Source organism: Equus caballus, chromosome 17 (genome assembly GCF_041296265.1).
Source record: "Equus caballus isolate H_3958 breed thoroughbred chromosome 17, TB-T2T, whole genome shotgun sequence".
In the NCBI taxonomy this organism is placed as follows: domain Eukaryota; kingdom Metazoa; phylum Chordata; class Mammalia; order Perissodactyla; family Equidae; genus Equus; species Equus caballus.
This window is the reverse complement of record NC_091700.1, coordinates 6,244,075-6,258,357: the sequence shown is the minus strand read 5'-3', so window position 1 is coordinate 6,258,357 and position 14,283 is coordinate 6,244,075.

Genomic DNA, 14,283 nt, shown 5'->3' with positions numbered 1-14,283 from the left:
TGTCAGAATGCACCTATGTCAGAAAGGGCCCTTTGCTCTCAGCCGTGCCCTCCATTGCTCTAGAGGTGGAAGGCACAAAGCACTGCCTCCATCCTTCAATTGGAGACAAGCCAGCAACTGTCCTGCTTCAAGCTCTTTAGGAAGCTGGGAAAGCACTCGCATTCCACAGTGCTCTTACAGCCTCCTGGGAACGTCTCCTACAAAGGCAGCTGAACACCGTGTCTTTTCAGCCCTTAACTCACCAATCTGCAACATCTGCTTCTGCCGCATTTCCACCTTGCCAACCCGGCTCAGACGAAATGCCTACATCTTCCCCTGAAGCGACTGTGCTGATTCCCAAATGATTGAGCATCCACATGCTTAGGAGGCGATAAACTGCATGCCTTTTTCCAACCACCATTTGACACTGCTTTGAGAGCGTCGGAAAGCAGCTATGTCAGAGAGGCCCCTTTGCTCTCAGCCATGCCCTCCATTGCTCTCGAGGTGGAAGGCACAAGGCACTGGTTCTGGATCCACCCCTCAATGGGAGACAAACCACATCTTGGCCTGCTTCCAGCTCTTTAGGAAGTGGAGAAAAAACTCCCTTTCCACAGTGCTCTTACAGCGTCCTGGGAACATCTCATACAAAGGAGGCTGAACGCCGTTTCTTTTCAGCACTTCACTCGCCAGTCTGGGACATCTGCATCCTGCACGTTTCCACCTTGCCAACCCGTATCAGACGAAATGCCTACGTCTTCCCTTTGAGCAATGGGGATGAGGCCCATAGGATTGTGGTTCCACATGCTGAGGAGGAGAGAGACAATAGGCTTTTAACTAACCACGAAGTGCAACGGTTGGGAGAGTGTCAGAAAGCACCAATGGCAGAAAGGCCCCTTTACTATCAGCCGCGCCCTCCATTGCTGTAGAGGTGGAAGGCACAAAGCACTGCCTCCATAATTCAATGGGAGACAAGCCATAAACTGTCTTGCCTCCAGCTCTTTAGGAAGCTGGGAAAGAACTCGCTTTCCACAGTGCTGTTACAGCATACGAGGAAACTCTCCTACAGAGGCAGCTCAAACGCCATTTCTTCCCAGTGCTTAACTGGCCTCTTTAGGACTTCCGCTTCTGCCACAGTTCCACCTTGCCAACCCGGCTCAGACGAAATGCCTACATCTTCCCCTTAAGCAACGGCGGTGAAGCCCACATGATTGTGCTGCCACATGCTTTCCCGGAGTAGACAATAGGCTTTTTACAAACCGCCATTGTGCACTGGGTCAAAGAGTGTCAGAATGCACCTATGTCAGAAGGGGTCCTTTGCTCGCAGCCATGCCCTCCATTGCTCTAGAGGGGGGAGGCACAAAGCACTGCCTCCATCCTCCAATTGGAGACAAGCCATAAACTGTCTTGCCTCCAGCTCTTTAGGAAGCTGACAAACAACTCGCTTTCCACAGTCCTGTTACAGCAGACCGGTTAAATTCTCATACAAAGGCTGCTCAAATGGCATTTCTTCCCAGCCATTAACTCGCAGCTTAGGACTCCTGCTTCTGCCGCAATTCCACCTTGCCAACCCGGCTCAGACGAAATGCCTACATCTTCCCCTGAAGCAACTGGGCTGAGTCCCAAATGATTGAGCGTCCACGTGCTTAGGAGGCGATAGACTGCACGCCTTTTTCCAACCACCATTGTGCACTGCTGGAGAGAGTGTCGGAAAGCAGTTATGTCAGAAAGACCCCTTTGCTCTCAGCCCTGCCCTTCATTGCTCTAGGCGTGGAATGCACAAGGCACTGGCTCCCCCCCTCAGGGGGCGACAAGCCACAGACCATCTTCCTTCCATCTCTTTAGGAAGCTGAGCAAGAACTCGCTTTCAACAGTGCTCTTTCTGTGTCCTGGCAAAATCTCATACAAAGGCAGCTGATATGCCATTTCTTTTCAGCGCTTAACTCGCAGATTTGGAACTTCTGCTCCTGCCACATTTCCAGCTTGCCAACCCGGCTCAGACGAAATGTCTACATCTTCCCCTTCAGCAACGGGGACGAGGCCCAGATGACTGTGCTTCTGCATGCTTAGCAGGAGCAGACAATCGGTTTCTACAAACCGCCATTGTGCACTGGGTCAGAGAGTGTCAGAATGCACCTATGTCAGAAAGGGCCCTTTGCTCTCAGCCGTGCCCTCCATTGCTCTAGAGGTGGAAGGCACAAAGCACTGCCTCCATCCTTCAATTGGAGACAAGCCAGCAACTGGCCTGCTTCCAGCTCTTTAGGAAGCTGGGAAAGCACTCGCCTTCCACAGTGTTCTTGCAGGGTCCTGGGAACGTCTCATACAAAGGCAGCTGAACGCCGTGTCTTTTCAGCCCTTAACTCACCAATCTGCAACATCTGCTTCTGCCGCATTTCCACCTTGCCAACCCGGCTCAGACGAAATGCCTACATCTTTCCCTGAAGCGACTGTGCTGATTCCCTAATGATTGAGCATCCACATGCTTAGGAGGCGATAAACTGCATGCCTTTTTCCAACCACCATTTTACACTGCTTAGATAGCGTCGGAAAGCAGCTATGTCAGAAAGGCCCCTTTGCTCTCAGCCATGCCCTCCATTGCTCTCGAGGTGGAAGGCACAAGGCACTGGTTCTGGATCCACCCCTCAATGGGAGACAGACCACATCTTGGCCTGCTTCCAGCTCTTTAGGAAGTGGAGAAAAAACTCCCTTTCCACAGTGCTCTTACAGCGTCCGGGGAACATGTCATACAAAGGAGGCCGAACGCCGTTTCTTTTCAGCACTTCACTCGCCAGCCTGGGACATCTGCATCCTGCACGTTTCCACCTTGCCAACCCGGCTCAGACGAAATGCCTACATCTTCCCCTTGAGCAATGGGGATGAGGCCCATAGGATTGTGGTTCGAAATGCTGAGGAGGAGAGACACAATAGGCTTTTAACTAAGAACGAAGTGCAACGGTTGGGAGAGTGTCAGAAAGCACCAATGGCAGAAACACACCTTTACTCTCAGCCGCACCCTCTATTGCTGTAGAGGTGGAAGGCACAAAGCACTGCCTCCATCCTTCAATGGGAGACACGCCATAAACTGTCTTGCCTCCAGCTCTTTAGGAAGCTGGGAAAGAACTCGCTTTCCACAGTGCTGTTACAGCATACGAGGAAACTGTCATACAGAGGCAGCTCAAACGCCATTTCTTCCCAGTGCTTAACTGGCCTCTTTAGGACTTCTGCTTCTGCCACAGTTCCACCTTGCCAACCCGGCTCAGACGAAATGCCTACATCTTCCCCTTAAGCAACGGGGGTGAAGTCCACATGATTGTGCTTCCACATGCTTTCCAGGAGTAGAAAATAGGCTTTTTACAAACCGCCATTGTGCACTGGGTCAAAGAGTGTCAGAATGCACCTATGTCAGAAGGGGTCCTTTGCTCTCAGCCATGCCCTCCATTGCTCTAGAGGTGGAAGGCACAAAGCACTGCCTCCATCCTCCAATTGGAGACAAGCCATAAACTGTCTTGCCTCCAGCTCTTTAGGAAGCTGACAAACAACTCGCTTTCCACAGTCCTGTTACAGCAGACCGGTTAAATTCTCAAACAAAGGCTGCTCAAATGGCATTTCTTCCCAGCCATTAACTCGCAGCTTAGGACTCCTGCTTCTGCCGCAATTCCACCGTGCCAACCCGGCTCAGACGAAATGCCTACATCTTCCCCTGAAGCAACTGGGCTGAGTCCCAAATGATTGAGCGTCCACGTGCTTAGGAGGCGATAGACTGCACGCCTTTTTCCAACCACCATTGTGCACTGCTGGAGAGAGTGTCGGAAAGCAGTTATGTCAGAAAGACCCCTTTGCTCTCAGCCCTGCCCTTCATTGCTCTAGACGTGGAATGCACAATGCACTGGCTCGCCCCCTCAAGGGTGACAAGCCACAGACCATCTTCCTTCCATCTCTTTAGGAAGCTGAGCAAGAACTCGCTTTCAACAGTGCTCTTTCTGTGTCCTGGCAAAATCTCATACAAAGGCAGCTGATATGCCATTTCTTTTCAGCGCTTAACTCGCAGATTTGGAACTTCTGCTCCTGCCACATTTCCAGCTTGCCAACACGGCTCAGACGAAATGTCTACATCTTCCCCTTCAGCAACGGGGACGAGGCCCAGATGACTGTGCTTCTGCATGCTTAGCAGGAGCAGACAATAGGCTTTTTACAAACCGCCATTGTGCACTGGGTCAGAGAGTGTCAGAATGCACCTATGTCAGAAAGGGCCCTTTGCTCTCAGCCGTGCCCTCCATTGCTCTAGAGGTGGAAGGCACAAAGCACTGCCTCCATCCTTCAATTGGAGACAAGCCAGCAACTGGCCTGCTTCCAGCTCTTTAGGAAGCTGGGAAAGCACTCGCCTTCCACAGTGTTCTTGCAGGGTCCTGGGAACGTCTCATACAAAGGCAGCTGAACACCGTGTCTTTTCAGCCCTTAACTCACCAATCTGCAACATCTGCTTCTGCCGCATTTCCACCTTGCCAACCCGGCTCAGACGAAATGCCTACATCTTCCCCTGAAGCGACTGTGCTGATTCACTAATGATTGAGCATCCACATGCTTAGGAGGCGATAAACTGCATGCCTTTTTCCAACCACCATTTTACACTGCTTAGATAGCGTCGGAAAGCAGCTATGTCAGAAAGGCCCCTTTGCTCTCAACCATGCCCTCCATTGCTCTCGAGGTGGAAGGCACAAGGCACTGGTTCTGGATCCACCCCTCAATGGGAGACAAGCCACATCTTGGCCTGCTTCCAGCTCTTTAGGAAGTGGAGAACAAACTCCCTTTCCACAGTGCTCTTACAGCGTCCGGGGAACATGTCATACAAAGGAGGCCGAACGCCGTTTCTTTTCAGCACTTCACTCGCCAGCCTGGGACATCTGCATCCTGCACGTTTCCACCTTGCCAACCCGGCTCAGACGAAATGCCTAAATCTTCCCCTTGAGCAATGGGGATGAGGCCCATAGGATTGGGGTTCCACATGCTGAGGAGGAGAGAGACAATAGGCTTTTAACTAACCACGAAGTGCAATGGTTGGGAGAGTGTCACAAAGCACCAAGGGCAGAAAAACCGCTTTACTCTCAGCCGCGCCATAAATTGCTGTAGAGGTGGAAGGGACAAAGCACTGCCTCCATCCTTCAATGGGAGACAAGCCATAAACAGTCTTGCCTCCAGCTCTTTAGGAAGCTGACAAACAACTCGCTTTCCACAGTCCTGTTACAGCAGACCGTTGAACTTCTCATACGAAGGCAGCTCAAATGGCATTTCTTCCCAGCCCTTAACTCGCAGCTTAGGACTCCTGCTTCTGCCGCAATTCCACCTTGCCAACCCGGCTCAGACGAAATGCCTACATCTTCCCCTGAAGCAACTGGGCTGAGTCCCAAATGATTGAGCGTCCACGTGCTTAGGAGGCGATAGACTGCACGCCTTTTTCCAACCACCATTTTGCACTGCTTTAGAGAGTGTCGGAAAGCAGCTATTTCAGAAAGACCCCTTGGTCTCAGCCGTGCCCTTCATTGCTCTAGACGTGGAATGCACAATGCACTGGCTCCCCCCCTCAAGGGGCGACAAGCCACAGACCATCTTCCTTCCAACTCTTTAGGAAGCTGAGCAAGAACTCGCTTTCAACAGTGCTCTTTCTGTGTCCTGGCAAAATCTCATACACAGGCAGCTGATATGCCATTTCTTTTCAGCGCTTAACTCGCAGATTTGGAACTTCTGCTCCTGCCACATTTCCAGGTTGCCAACACGGCTCAGACGAAATGCCTACATCTTCCCCTTCAGCAACGGGGACGAGGCCCAGATGACTGTGCTTCCACATGCTTAGCAGGAGCAGACAATAGGCTTTTTACAAACCGCCATTGTGCACTGGGTCAGAGAGTGTCAGAACGCACCTATGTCAGAAAGGGCCCTTTGCTCTCAGCCGTGCCCTCCATTGCTCTAGAGGTGGAAGGCACAAAGCACTGCCTCCATCTTTCAATTGGAGACAAGCCAGCAACTGGCCTGCTTCCAGCTCTTTAGGAAGCTGGGAAAGCACTCGCATTCCTCAGTGCTCTTACAGCGTCCTGGGAACGTCTCATACAAAGGCAGCTGAACACCGTGTCTTTTACAGCCGTTCACTCACCAATCTGCAACATCTGCTTCTGCCGCATTTCCACCTTGCCAACCCGGCTCAGATGAAATGCCTACATCTTCCCCTGAAGCGACTGTGCTGATTCCCAAATGATTGAGCATCCACATGCTTAGGAGGCGATAAACTGCATGCCTTTTTCCAACCACCATTTTACACTGCTTAGAGAGCGTCGGAAAGCAGCTATGTCAGAAAGGCCCCTTTGCTCTCAGCCATGCCCTCCATTGCTCTCGAGAGGGTGGCACAAGGCACTGGTTCTGGATCCACCCCTCAATGGGAGACAAACCACATCTTTGCCTGCTTCCAGCTCTTTAGGAAGTGGAGAACAATCTCCCTTTCCACAGTGCTCTTACAGCGTCCTGGGAACATCTCATACAAAGGAGGCTGAACGCCGTTTCTTTTCAGCACTTCACTCGCCAGTCTGGGACATCTGCATCCTGCACGTTTCCACCTTGCCAACCCGTATCAGACGAAATGCCTACGTCTTCCCCTTGAGCAATGGGGATGAGGCCCATAGGATTCTGGTTCCACATGCTGAGGAGGAGAGAGACAATAGGCTTTTAACTAACCACGAAGTGCAACGGTTGGGAGAGTGTCAGAAAGCACCAATGGCAGAAAGGCCCCTTTACTATCAGCCGCGCCCTCCATTGCTGTAGAGGCGGAAGGCACAAAGCACTGCCTCCATAATTCAATGGGAGACAAGCCATAAACTGTCTTGCCTCCAGCTCTTTAGGAAGCTGGGAAAGAACTCGCTTTCCACAGTGCTGTTACAGCATACGAGGAAACTCTCATACAGAGGCAGCTCAAACGCCATTTCTTCCCAGTGCTTAACTGGCCTCTTTAGGACTTCCGCTTCTGCCACAGTTCCACCTTGCCAACCCGGCTCAGACGAAATGCCTACATCTTCCCCTTAAGCAACGGGGGTGAAGTCCACATGATTGTGCTTCCACATGCTTTCCAGGAGTAGACAATAGGCTTTTTACAAACCGCCATTGTGCACTGGGTCAAAGAGTGTCAGAATGCACCTATGTCAGAAGGGGTCCTTTGCTCTCAGCCATGCCCTCCATTGCTCTAGAGGTGGAAGGCACAAAGCACTGCCTCCATCCTCCAATTGGAGACAAGCCATAAACTGTCTTGCCTCCAGCTCTTTAGGAAGCTGACAAACAACTCGCTTTCCACAGTCCTGTTACAGCAGACCGGTTAAATTCTCAAACAAAGGCTGCTCAAATGGCATTTCTTCCCAGCCCTTAACTCGCAGCTTAGGACTCCTGCTTCTGCCGCAATTCCACCTTGCCAACCCGGCTCAGACGAAATGCCTACATCTTCCCCTGAAGCAACTGGGCTGAGTCCCAAATGATTGAGCTTCCACGTGCTTAGGAGGCGATAGACTGCACGCCTTTTTCCAACCACCATTGTGCACTGCTGGAGAGAGTTTCGGAAAGCAGTTATGTCAGAAAGACCCCTTTGCTCTCAGCCGTGCCCTTCATTGCTCTTGGCGTGGAATGCACAAGGCACTGGCTCCCCCCCTCAGGGGGCGACAAGCCACAGACCATCTTCCATCCATCTCTTTAGGAAGCTGAGCAAGAACTCGCTTTCAACAGTGCTCTTTCTGTGTCCTGGCAACATCTCATACAAAGGCAGCTGATATGCCATTTCTTTTCAGCGCTTAACTCGCAGATTTGGAACTTCTGCTCCTGCCACATTTCCACCTTGTCAACCCGGCTCAGACGAAATGTCTACATCTTCCCCTTCAGCAACGGGGACGAGGCCCAGATGACTGTGCTTCTGCATGCTTAGCAGGAGCAGACAATAGGCCTTTGACAAACCGCCCTTGTGCACTGCGTCAGAGAGTGTGAGAATGCACCTATGTCAGAAAGGGCCCTTTGCTCTCAGCCGTGCCCTCCATTGCTCTAGCGGTGGAAGGCACAAAGCACTGCCTATATCCTTCAATTGGAGACAAGCCAGCAACTGGCCTGCTTCCAGCTCTTGGGGAAGCTGGGAAAGCACTCGCATTCCACAGTGCTCTTACAGTGCCCTGGGAACGTCTCATACAAAGGCAGCTGAACACCGTGTCTTTTCATCCCTTAACTCACCAATCTGCAACATTTGCTTCTGCCGCATTTCCACCTTGCCAACCCGGCTCAGACGAAATGCCTACATCTTCCCCTTGAGCAATGGGGATGAGGCCCATAGGATTGGGGTTCCACATGCTGAGGAGGAGAGAGACAATAGGCTTTTAACTAACCACGAAGTGCAATGGTTGGGAGAGTGTCACAAAGCACCAAGGGCAGAAAAACCGCTTTACTCTCAGCCGCGCCCTAAATTGCTATAGAGGTGGAAGGGACAAAGCACTGCCTCCATCCTTCAATGGGAGACAAGCCATAAACAGTCTTGCCTCCAGCTCTTTAGGAAGCTGACACACAACTCGCTTTCCACAGTCCTGTTACAGCAGACCGTTGAACTTCTCATACAAAGGCAGCTCAAATGGCATTTATTCCCAGCCCTTAACTCGCAGCTTAGGACTCCTGCTTCTGCCGCAATTCCACCTTGCCAACCCGGCTCAGACGAAATGCCTACATCTTCCCCTGAAGCAACTGGGCTGAGTCCCAAATGATTGAGCGTCCATGTGCTTAGGAGGCGATAGACTGCACGCATTTTTCCAACCACCATTTTGCACTGCTTTAGAGAGTGTCGGAAAGCAGCTATTTCAGAAAGACCCCTTGGTCTCAGCCGTGCCCTTCATTGCTCTAGACGTGGAATGCACAATGCACTGGCACCCCACCTCAAGGGGCGACAAGCCACAGACCATCTTCCTTCCATCTCTTTAGGAAGCTGAGCAAGAACTCGCTTTCAACAGTGCTCTTTCTGTGTCCTGGCAACATCTCATACACAGGCAGCTGATATGCCATTTCTTTTCAGCGCTTAACTCGCAGATTTGGAACTTCTGCTCCTGCCACATTTCCACCTTGCCAACCCGGCTCAGACGAAATGTCTACATCTTCCCCTTCAGCAACGGGGACGAGGCCCAGATGACTGTGCTTCCACATGCTTAGCAGGAGCAGACAATAGGATTTTTACAAACCGCCATTGTGCACTGGGTCAGAGAGTGTCAGAACGCACCTATGTCAGAAAGGGCCCTTTGCTCTCAGCCGTGCCCTCCATTGCTCTAGAGGTGGAAGGCACAAAGCACTGCCTCCATCCTTCAATTGGAGACAAGCCAGCAACTGGCCTGCTTCCAGCTCTTTAGGAAGCTGGGAAAGCACTCGCATTCCACAGTGCTCTTACAGCGTCCTGGGAACGTCTCATACAAAGGCAGCTGAACACCGTGTCTTTTACAGCCGTTCACTCACCAATCTGCAACATCTGCTTCTGCCGCATTTCCACCTTGCCAACCCGGCTCAGATGAAATGCCTACATCTTCCCCTGAAGCGACTGTGCTGATTCCCAAATGATTGAGCATCCACAGGCTTAGGAGGCGATAAACTGCATGCCTTTTTCCAACCACCATTTTACACTGCTTAGAGAGCGTCGGAAAGCAGCTATGTCAGAAAGGCCCCTTTGCTCTCAGCCATGCCCTCCATTGCTCTCGAGAGGGAGGCACAAGGCACTGGTTCTGGATCCACCCCTCAATGGGAGACAAACCACATCTTTGCCTGCTTCCAGCTCTTTAGGAAGTGGAGAACAAACTCCCTTTCCACAGTGCTCTTACAGCGTCCTGGGAACATCTCATACAAAGGAGGCTGAACGCCGTTTCTTTTCAGCACTTCACTCGCCAGTCTGGGACATCTGCATCCTGCACGTTTCCACCTTGCCAACCCGTATCAGACGAAATGCCTACGTCTTCCCCTTGAGCAATGGGGATGAGGCCCATAGGATTCTGGTTCCACATGCTGAGGAGGAGAGAGACAATAGGCTTTTAACTAACCACGAAGTGCAACGGTTGGGAGAGTGTCAGAAAGCACCAATGGCAGAAAGGCCCCTTTACTATCAGCCGCGCCCTCCATTGCTGTAGAGGCGGAAGGCACAAAGCACTGCCTCCATAATTCAATGGGAGACAAGCCATAAACTGTCTTGCCTCCAGCTCTTTAGGAAGCTGGGAAAGAACTCGGTTTCCACAGTGCTGTTACAGCATACGAGGAAACTCTCATACAGAGGCAGCTCAAACGCCATTTCTTCCCAGTGCTTAACTGGCCTCTTTAGGACTTCCGCTTCTGCCACAGTTCCACCTTGCCAACCCGGCTCAGACGAAATGCCTACATCTTCCCCTTAAGCAACGGGGGTGAAGTCCACATGATTGTGCTTCCACATGCTTTCCAGGAGTAGACAATAGGCTTTTTACAAACCGCCATTGTGCACTGGGTCAAAGAGTGTCAGAATGCACCTATGTCAGAAGGGGTCCTTTGCTCTCAGCCATGCCCTCCATTGCTCTAGAGGTGGAAGGCACAAAGCACTGCCTCCATCCTCCAATTGGAGACAAGCCATAAACCGTCTTGCCTCCAGCTCTTTAGGAAGCTGACAAACAACTCGCTTTCCACAGTCCTGTTACAGCAGACCGGTTAAATTCTCAAACAAAGGCTGCTCGAATGGCATTTCTTCCCAGCCATTAACTCGCAGCTTAGGACTCCTGCTTCTGCCGCAATTCCACCTTGCCAACCCGGCTCAGACGAAATGCCTACATCTTCCCCTGAAGCAACTGGGCTGAGTCCCAAATGATTGAGCGTCCACGTGCTTAGGAGGCGATAGACTGCACGCCTTTTTCCAACCACCAATCTGCACTGCTGGAGAGAGTGTCGGAAAGCAGCTATGTCAGAAAGACCCCTTTGCTCGCAGCCGTGCCCTTCATTGCTCTAGACGTGTAATGCACAATGCACTGGCTCGCCCCCTCAAGGGTGACAAGCCACAGACCATCTTCCTTCCATCTCTTTAGGAAGCTGAGCAAGAACTCGCTTTCAACAGTGCTCTTTCTGTGTCCTGGCAACATCTCATACAAAGGCAGCTGATATGCCATTTCTTTTCAGCGCTTAACTCGCAGATTTGGAACTTCTGCTCCTGCCACGTTTCCAGCTTTCCAACCCGGCTCAGACGAAATGTCTACATCTTCCCCTTCAGCAACCGGGACGAGGCCCAGATGACTGTGCTTCCGCATGCTTAGCAGGAGCAGACAATAGGCTTTTTACAAACCGCCATTGTGCACTGGGTCAAGAGTGGCAGAATGCACCTATGTCAGAAAGGGCCCTTTGCTCTCAGCCGTGCCCTCCATTGCTCTAGAGGTGGAAGGCACAAAGCACGTGCCAATGACCCCGGAAGCACCTGCCGAGCACGCCGGAACCACCTGCTCGACTCGCCAGAACCACCTGACCGTCATGCCAAAATCACCTGCCCGCTACACCAGCACCACTTCGGGGACAAGCCAGAATCACGTGAGGGGCATGCCGGCACAGCCTCTCAGACTGAACCTCGTGCCGGACACCACAGAACCACCTGCCGGACAGACCGGAACCACCTGCCGGACACGCCGGAACCACCGGCTCTACCCGCCGGAACGACCGCTGGACATGCAAACACACATGCCGGCTAAGCCGGAAACACTTGGCGAACACTCCGGAATCACCTGCCGGGCATGCCGGAACCACCTCTCAGATATGCCAGAACCACGTGCCAATGACCCCGGAAGCACCTGCCGAGCACGCCGGAACCACCTGCTCGACTCGCCAGAACCACCTGCCGGACACGCAAAAATCACCTGCCGGCTACGCCACAACCAGTTGGGGAACACTTCGGAATCACCTGCCGGGCTTGCTGGAACCACCTGCCGGTCATGCCAAACTCACCTGCCAATTACGCCAGTACCACTTGGCGGACACTGTGGAAACACCTGTCGGGCCGGCCGGAACCACATCTCAGACGTGCCAGAACCATGTGCATGAGATGCTGGAAGCACACCCCGAACAGACGGAAAACACCTGCCAGACCCGTCTGAACAACCTGCCGAGCACGCCGGAGCCACCTGCTCGACTCGCCGGAACCACCTACCTGACATGCCCAAATCACCAGCCGGGTATGCCAGAACCACTTGGCGGACACTCTGGAATCATCTGCTGGACATGCCGTAACCAGCTCTCAGACACACCAGAACCACGTGCCGGAGACGCCGGAAGCACCTGCCGAGCATGCCGGAGCCACCTGCTCGACTCGCCAGAAACACCTGCCGGACACGCCAAAATCACCTGTCGGTTACGCCACAACCATTTGGTGAACACTTTGGAATCACCTGCCAGGCTTGCTGGAACCACCTGCCGGTCATGCCAAAATCACCTGCCAACTACGCCAGTACCACTTGGCGGACACTGTGGAAACACCTGTCGGGCCGGCCGGAACCACATCTCAGACGTGCCAGAACCATGTGCATGAGATGCTGGAAGCACACCCCGAACAGACGGAAAACACCTGCCAGACCCGTCTGAACAACCTGCCGAGCACGCCGGAGCCACCTGCTCGACTCGAAGGAACCACCTACCTGACATGCCCAAATCACCAGCCGGGTATGCCAGAACCACTTGGCGGACACTCCGGAATCATCTGCCGGACATGCCGGAACCAGCTCTCAGACACACCAGAACCACGTGCCGGAGACGCCGGAAGCACCTGCCGAGCATGCCGGAGCCACCTGCTCGACTCGCCAGAAACACCTGTCGCACACGCCAAAATCACCTGCAGGGTACGCCAGAACCACCTGGCGGACACTCCGCAATCACCTGTCGCGCATGCCGGAACCACCTCTCAGACGTGCCGGAAGCACGTGCCGGACACGCCGGAATCACCTACCGGACAGACCGGAACCACCTGCCGAGCACGCCGGAGCCACCTGTTCGACTCGCTGGAACCACCTGCCGGACAGGCCAATATCAACTGCTGGCTATGCCAGAACCACCTGGGGACGGTCCGGAATCACCTGCCAGCCCTGGCGGAACCACCTCTCAGACGTACCAGAACCACCTGCCGGAGAAGCTGGAAACACGTCCTGGACAGTCTGGAACCACCTGCCGGCCAAGCCTGAACCACCTGCCAAGCACAACGGAACAACCTGCCAGACACGCCAAAATCACCTGCGTGTTATGCCAGAACCACTTGGAGGACTCTCTGGGATGACCTGCCGGGCATGCCGGAACCACCTTTCAGACGTGCCAGAACCATGTGGCGGACAGTCCGGAATCACCTGTTGGGCATGCACAACCACCTCTGAGACGTACCAGAACCACATGCCGTGCAGGCTGGAACCACCTACCGGACAGACCGGAATCACCTTTCGGGCATGCCGGAACCACCTGTCAGATGTGCCAGAAACACGTGCCGGAGACGCTGGAAGCACCTGCCAAGCACGTTGGAACCACCTGCTCAACTCGCCTGAACCACCTGCCGGACATGCCAAAATCACCTGCCGACTATGCCAGAACCACTTGGCGAACACTCCGGAATCACTTGCCGGGCATGCAGGAACCACATCTCAGACATGCCAGAACCCCGTGCCAATGACCCCGGAAGCACCAGCCGAGCACGCCGGAACCACCTGCTCGACTCGCCAGAACCACCTGCCGATCACGCAAAAATCACCTGCCGGCTACGCCACAACCAGTTGGTGAACACTTTGGAATCACCTGCCAGGCTTGCTGGAACCACCTGCCAGTCATGCCAAAATCACCTGCCAACTACGCCAGAACCGCTTGGCGGACACTGCGGAAACACCTGTCGGGCCGGCTGGAACCACATCTCAGACGTGCCAGAAACGTGTTCATGAGATGCTGGAACCACACCCCGAACAGACGGATACCACCTGCCAGAACCGCCTGAACCACCTGCCGAGCACGCCGGAACCACCTGCTCGACTCACCGGTACCACCTCCCTGACACGCCAAAATCACCTGCTGGGTATGCCAGAACCACTTGGAGGACACTCCGGAATCATCTGCCAGACATGCCGGAACCAGCTCTCAGACACACCAGAACCAAGTGCCGGAGACGCCAGAAGCACCTGCCGAGCATGCCGGAGCCACCTGCTCGACTCGCCAGAAACACCTGCCGGACACGCCAAAATCACCTGCCGGGTATGCCAGAACCACCTGGCGGACACTACGGAATCACCTGCCGCGCATGCCGGA